The following is a 7,854-nucleotide window of genomic DNA, read 5'->3' on the forward strand; positions in this document are numbered from 1 at the left end:
TTAAAAAAAAAAAAAAAAACTATGGATAGCCTTGAAAAGAATGGGAATTCTAGACACTTAATTGTGATCATGCAGAATTTTACATGGATCTAGAAGCAGTTGTGGAAGCAGAACAAGGGAATACTGCATGGTTTTAAATAAGTAAATGTGAGGATCAAGATTGTACAAGAAGAGGGTGCCTCAAAAACCCAGAATAGCGTTCCACATGGGGGTGGGGGTGGGTGGGAGCTTTTGTAGTATGCATTTTTCCCTCTTGGTGAGTATCTAGCAACTCGATCTGAGTTACAGCATGCAGTGGCATCACCTGGGAAGGTTCTCTGGTCACAGTAAATTTTTCATAAAAGCACTTTCACTCGAACCTCTTTTTTTGTGATAGTCAATTTCAGAGAACAGTGTGTGGCTTTGAAATTTTGTATCCTGTTAGAGAAAAATGTTGCAGAAACTGTTGTGATGTTGAACCAGCTTAAAAGGACAGCACTATGGGGGAAAACTCAAGTGTGCAAGTGGTTTTCTCATTTCAAAAAAGGTGAAATGTCAATGGATGACGAACCATGTTCTGAACATCCGTCAACTTCCTGAAAGGATGAAAATGTCAACTATTAGTGCATTTGGAGTTCATTCCACCAGGTCAGACTGTTAGTCAAGCTTTCTATTTATAGGTTCTGAAAAGATTGCATAACAGGGTGCTACAAAACAGGCCTAATTTGTGGCAGATGGTGGGCTGGTTTTGCCACCACGACAATGCACCTGTTCATGCAACCATCTCAGTGCACCAGTTTTTGGCAAAAGGTAGCATGCCTCTCTGGCCCCATGCACCTTACTCACCTGACCTAGCTTTATGTGACTTCTTTTGGTGTCCAAAAATGAAGAAGGATATGAAAGGATAGTTATTTGATGAAATCGAAGAGGTGAAGAAAGAAAAAAATGAGGGAGGTGCTGTCACCCATCCAAACAGATGAGTTTGAAAAATGTCTTCAAAAATGCAATCACAGATTTGACAAATGTATTAAGTGTAATGGAGAGTACTTTGAAGGTGTTAAGGTTGTTTTGTGAAAAATTTTTTTTAAATACAGCGCTTTGAAAAACTGCTTTTTTGGGGTAGCCCCTCGTACCTATTACCATACTTATTCAATGTATATGCTGAAAAAGTAGAGAAGCTGGGTTATAAGAAGAAGAATGTGGCATCAGGATTGGAGGGGGGCTTATTATCAACCACTGATATGCCTATGACACAACTTTACGTGCTTAAAGTAAAGAGGACTTGAAACACTTGTTGATGAAATCAAGGATTGAATCCTTGAATATGATTTACAACTCAATGGAAAGACCAAAATCCTCCCAATTAGACTATTAGTTAACATTATGGTAAATGGAGAAATGATTGACATTGTCAAAGATTTAATCTTGCTTGGATTTATTATCAATAATCATGGAAGCAGCAATCAAGAGATCAAAAGCTGTATTTTATTTATGCACATATGACCTGGGGTCTCTGGCAAGATGTGTCCAGTAGATATTTTTCTGCTACTAATCGTAATCAGTCAAACTTTTCCCCCAGGCCACTCCAGCAACAGTTTTCTTCCTCCTCTCAGCTGTAACTTATAATTCCTTACATAGATTATAAGTAGCAGTGACCAGGATAACCATCAAAGAGTGTGGGCTGATTCACACCCTCTACTAAGGTCAGATCTTTACCTCATCCTATTCCTGTGTACTATCAGATAATGCCCTCCAAATATGGACTTTATCTGCAAACATATGAAATGTAGAATTGTAAACATCACATAAGGGATTATGACTGGAAGGCCATATTAATTGAATATAATTCCATCCGTCCCTTCTTCCAATAAATTCATCTTAATACACACAACAGAAATAAGAAAAAATAACCATGCAATATTATTGTTTATGGTTAAAAATATTCATGTTATTATAAGTCTTTTTTTTAACAATATAAATCTTTTAAAAATTTATTGTTTATTAGGTACGGGCTTACATTTCAGATCATCATTTTTATATTCAACAACTTAAACTATTTATGAAACCTTCTAGTAGTTGGTCTTGTCCCCCTATCTTGTCTCTTTTTCCTCTTCTCCCTCTTGCAGAGCACCATCCTCCCCTTCACCAAGTTAACACCCATCTAGCCCAGGGTTCAGGAACTGCTGCTCATGAGTCATATTTGGCTCTTTCAGTATGTACAAATAGCTCTGAATAAAAATTGAAAAAAAATAAAGGATATTATTCATATATAGGTGATTTCATTTGTCTTTAAAATATATTTATGGCTCTTGAATAAATTTTAAATTGTTATGAGGGACAGGGTTGGCTCTTCCATCTCAGAAGTTTGCCAACCCCTGATCTAGCCTTTTTTTTTTCTTTCTCTTCCATATCTGGTAACCATCAACATCTCTTTCTTTCAGTATGAAAACCTTTCTCTTGATTTTTCCTTTTTAACAATTTTCTCATACAATATTTGTTCTTTTGTGATTGATTAACTTTACTCACAGAATGTTCTCCGAGTCCATCTATGTCATGAGGTATTTCACAATTACTCATTAGCCATGTGTAGTATTTCATTGTCTGTATGTGCAAAGTTAATTTATACATGCTTCCACTGATGGACAGTGTGAATCATGCTATGATGCATGTGCATCTATCTGGTCAAGGTATGGCTCTTACTTCCATAGGATCTATGTCGAGTATAGGAATTGCTGGATCATATGGTATTTGTAGTGCACTTTCAGGAATTGCTATATTACTTTCCACCGTGGTTGTAGAGCTTTACAGTCCCACCAGCAGTACAATGAGGGATCCAATCTTTCTGCACTCTTTTCAATAGTTGTAATTTTCTATTATTTTCAAAATTTTTTCATCAATGCTGCTTTCTGGTGGTATCTCATTATTGGATTGGTTTGCACCTCTCAGACAGCATATGTGGTGAGCATTTCTTCACGTATTTGTTGACTACCTGGGTATCTTTTTGGGTAGATAGACTGTTCTTGTCTTCTGCCCAATTTTCATTTGCTTATTTTTCTTTTTCTTATAGAGGTGTTGCAGTTTTCTCTAGATTTTAGTTAGACCTTCATTTTTTAACGACTAATATGCTATCACCTGTTTATACCATTTCTTGACTATCCATTGATTTGTTGATAGGCACTTGGGTTGTTTCCACTTCACACTATGGTGAATCATGCTGCTGTGGGCACATAGTAACTCCCTGAACACTCCTAATGCACAGCCACCTTTCCTCATGCTGGGACACCTGCTCCCTCTGGCCCCACCATCTCTCACTAAGACCTTGGGGTGTCCTCTGTTAGTGTCCCTTTCTTCATCCTTCATAGAACTGCCAGAGTCTATCCCCAAAATTCAAACTTCTCTTTGCTTAAACCATTTCTGGGGTTTGCAGTAGTCTCAGAGTGAGACCATCATCCTCCGCTTCGCTCACCAGACTGTCTTTGAGCTGGCTTTGACATGGCACAGAAATGTCAACTTTGTCGACCTGCTCTTGGACCTGCTGCTGCTGTTACAGTGAGGGCCCTGAGATTGCTGAGATTGCTTGAATACACTCTGTCTTTCTTGTCTTTATACCTTGCATAGGTAGCTCTGTTTGTTTGGAATGCTGTCCTCCTCTTTGAGAATCTAATCCCCACACATCTACAAACAGGATTACTTATTGTTTGTTTATTTTATTTCCTGTTTGAGCTATAATTTCTGGTTTATTCGTTTATGTCCCTCACTAGAGGGTAAGATCTCTGAAGGTAGACTGGTTTCTTACTGGACAACTTCCTCAGTATTAAGGGTTGTGGCTGGCCCATTCCACAAACTAAAACCAAATTCACAGCCATTAAGTTGATTTCACCCTATATAGCAGTGGTTCTCAACCTGTGGGTTGCAACTCCTTGCAGGGGTGGGGGGGGGGGGTTGAACAACCCTTTCACAGGGGTTGCCTAAGACCATCAAAAACATAGTTCTGATAGTCTTAGGAACCAAGACACTGCTCTCTCTTCATCTCCAGGTGGGTCACCCACATGCAGATATGCCCACATATGAGTACCTGGTGTGAAGACTGTTACCCATGCTACACCATGCTTCAAGACAAAATTTCATTTATTTGTAATTAGAAATAAATATTTCACAATATATAATTACATATTGTTTCTGTGATTAATCACTATTGCTTTAATGATGTTCAATTTGTAAGAATGAAAATACATTCTGCATATCAGATACTTACATTATGATTCATCACAGTAGCAAAATTACAGTTATGAAATAGCAACAAAAATAATTTTATGGTTGGGATCACCACAACATGAGGAACTGTATCAAAGGGTCGTGGCATTAGGAAGGTTGCGAACCACTGCTACATGGGGTTTCTGAGACTATAAATCTATAGCAGCAGACAATCTCATCTTTCTTCCATGGAGTAGCTGGGGATTTTGAATTGCTGACATTGTGCTTATCAGCTCAATGTGTATCCACAGCAGTGATGAATTTGAGATGATTGTCCTGGCTGAGGCTTAAGGAGGTTTTTGAAAGTAACTAATTAGTTATGGTCTAGTGGTGGGGTGAGGAAACCCTAAGGGCCTTAGAGAGACAGAGAGAGGAATCTACATTGTGTCTGAAAGAGAGCGACTAAGACATATTAGAATTAGAATTAGAAAACAGAATTGGAATTAGAAAACTAAAAGGGAAGAGCATGCTCAGCTTATCTGAAACTGAAAGAACTCAAGAAAAATTAAAGCCTCAAGTTGCAATCTTGAATGATTCTATATTGAATGATGCAGGAAGCATCAAGAGAAGATGGAAAGAATACACAGAGTCACTGTACCAAAAAGAAGTAGTCCACATTCCACCATTTCAGGAATTAGCATGTGAACAAAAACCAGTGGTCCTGAAGGAAGAAGTTTGAACTGCACGGAATGCATTAGCCAAATACAAGGCTCCAGGAATTGACGGAATGCCCATTCAAATATTTCAGTAGGCTGAAGCAACACCGGAAGCACTCACTTGTCATGCCAGGAAATTCGGAAGACAGCTACTTGGCCAACTGACTGGAAGAGATCCATATTTGTGCCCATTCCAAAGAAAGGTAACCCAATGGACTGCTAAAAGGACAAACTGATCTGTATTACAAGAAATAAGGCCACCGTGCTCCTTAAAAGCAAGGCTGGCAAGACTTCGTCTTATAAACTTTGAACACATTGTCAGGAGAGACCAGTCCCTGGAGAAGGACATCATTTGGTAAAGTCGAAGGGCAGTGAAAACGAGGAAGGCCCTTGAGAGACGGATTGACACGGTGGCTACAGCAATGGCCTCAGGCTTAGTAACTATTGTGAAGATGGTACAGGACCACGCAGTGTTTCTTTCTCTTGTGCATGGGGTCCCTTTGCATCAGAGCTGACTCGATGGCACCTAACAGCAATGGCATGTTACCTTTCTACTTCATATATGGAAAAAGTCCATCATTTGGTTGAATTTTCAGCTTTGAGGTACAACTTCCTGGTTCTTTCATTGCAGGGTAGGGAGGGGTAGTCCTTGCTAACTCCTGTTTACTTCCAGCTCTGAATGTCTATATCTATAACCCAGTGCTGACTATTTTGCTGTGTGTTTATAGCTATTTGATGGGACCTGGAGCTTGTGACCCTGTGCATAGGTAGAACTTCTTCTTAGCGATTAGTTATTTGGGGAAGTTGTAATGGTTCCTCAGAGAATGAGCCAGAATTGAACTATGGGTAGGAAACTCCCCTTTCTGAGAACATCTCTCTCAGACCCAAATTTGGAGGAGAGACAGACCTTGCACGACTCCTCCATAGTGATGCCAAGATGAGGGCCACCTCAAGGACACGAGGGAGACCAGGAAAGAAGAGGTCCCAGGGGTGGGGGTTATGACTAACAATGAGATGGTCACATTGTTTTTATTTTATTATTATTTTTAAATGAAAGAGCACTTGTATTAAATCTTGTCTGTGTTGAACCATGCCTTCGTTGTGGAATTCTTAGTAGGTACCAATAGTTACCACACCCAGCTGCTGACTGACTGAAAGACTGTTTAACTCCATTCAGAGGCACCTCTGAAGAAAGACCAAGTGATCTGCTTCTGAAAACTATCCACTGAAAACCCTCTGGGCACAGTTCTACTTTGCCTCACCGAGGCATCATGAGTTGGGGGTCCACTCAACATCGGCTGGTTTAACCACACAGCGCTTAAATGAATTACATCCTCCTCCACTTTAACTAGGGATAATTTTATAAAAGCATGCGTCTTTGACCAGATTGTAATCTTCTTTAGGGAAACTGTTAGTCTGGGTACTTTAGAGAAACAAATCCACAGAAACTCATGTATAAGAAAGAGTTTTATACACAGGGTAAGTGCACATTAAGAAAACATCCCAACTCAGTGCTGCCCAAGCTCACAAGTCCAACATTAACCCATATGTCTGACACCAATCCACAAAGTCCTCCATCTCACAAAACACACACTATGATGCTGACTGCAGGAGGAAAACTGAGTCAGTGAACGTGTAAACATCTCAGCGCTGATAGTAGGCTTCGCCTCACGGATGTCTCACGGGAAGTGAGTCTTACCAGCTAAAGCAGGGAACTGGCTAAGGCAGCTGTACCCTGGTCTGACCATAAGAAAGCAAGAGACCAGAGAACTAGAAAGGTGAAGCTCATCGAGCCATTTATCCCTCCGCCCTTCAATTAACCCCACATATGTTTATCGGCCAAGTTGGCACAATAAACTAACTACCTCAGGAACTATAACTTTATAATCTCTTAATAGTCTAATAAAAGTTTACTAAACATATGACTAAATGCTGTCTGACTGGAGGTGACCCTGCATCCTCAGAGTACATCACTGTCAATCTCGGTCCCACCATACACACAAACATTTTCCCTGGTTGATTATAGACAAGCGGCACAGGTTGACAGAATGAGAATGCCTACAGTGATTTCCTCAGTGCCATGCTCAGGGCCACTGGCTTTCCTCGGGCTTTTCCTAATGGGTCCATAGCTCGATGCCAGGGACTCACTGCGATCCAGTCAAAGCTGGTTCATGGGACCCCTTGTGGGTTTCCAAGACTGTAACTGTTCACGGGAGTAGAAAGCCCAGTCTTTCTCCTGTGGAGATGCTGGTAGTTTGGAACTGCCAGACATGTGGATTGCAGCTTAAAATGTAACAACTGTGCCCCATGGTTCCTTCCGATGTCATAGAAAGAAATTTCACTGATGGAACTAGAAGTGCAAGGGAGATTTCTAAGTAAATTTACATGGAAAACTGGGTGGTAGAGCTGTCTTCACTGGCCCAGTATCTTCACTGTTTTTCACCATTTAATTAAAATATATCCATTGAGTTCCCAACATGGGATAAAATATTTTTAAGGCCTCTGTCAAGCACAGAATTGATAACTAGGTGTCTATTAAGTTATTCAATAAACATTCATGTCTGTCTTTTCTAAAAGTCTAAAGAGCAAATTAAGGGGAGGTTCACTGTCTTACTCATCTCCACATTCCCAAGATTCCTTATCGTCTCCATAGTATCACTCAATAAATGCTGACCATTTGCTATTGAATGATGGGTCTTTATGCACCTGGGATTTCAAATATTTGCATTATGGCCATAGCAACTACCACATCTCCATAGTAATATCTCTGCCTAACTCTGGTTATTAGATAGCAAAAGAGCAGCAAATCCCAGGCCTCTCAAAATGACGCTGATGATTAGATTCGAAAACAATGAAAGAAGTATATTAAAAAAAAAAGTGTTTGGGGAGGCAGAATAAACAGGATGCCATCCATCAGTGCCCAATGCCTCAGCACGGAATGTCAAAGGGCCACATCAGCCATTCA

This window comes from Echinops telfairi, unplaced genomic scaffold, assembly GCF_000313985.2.
Source record: "Echinops telfairi isolate 266 unplaced genomic scaffold, ASM31398v2 ScPeMD7_4;HRSCAF=17, whole genome shotgun sequence".
In the NCBI taxonomy this organism is placed as follows: domain Eukaryota; kingdom Metazoa; phylum Chordata; class Mammalia; order Afrosoricida; family Tenrecidae; genus Echinops; species Echinops telfairi.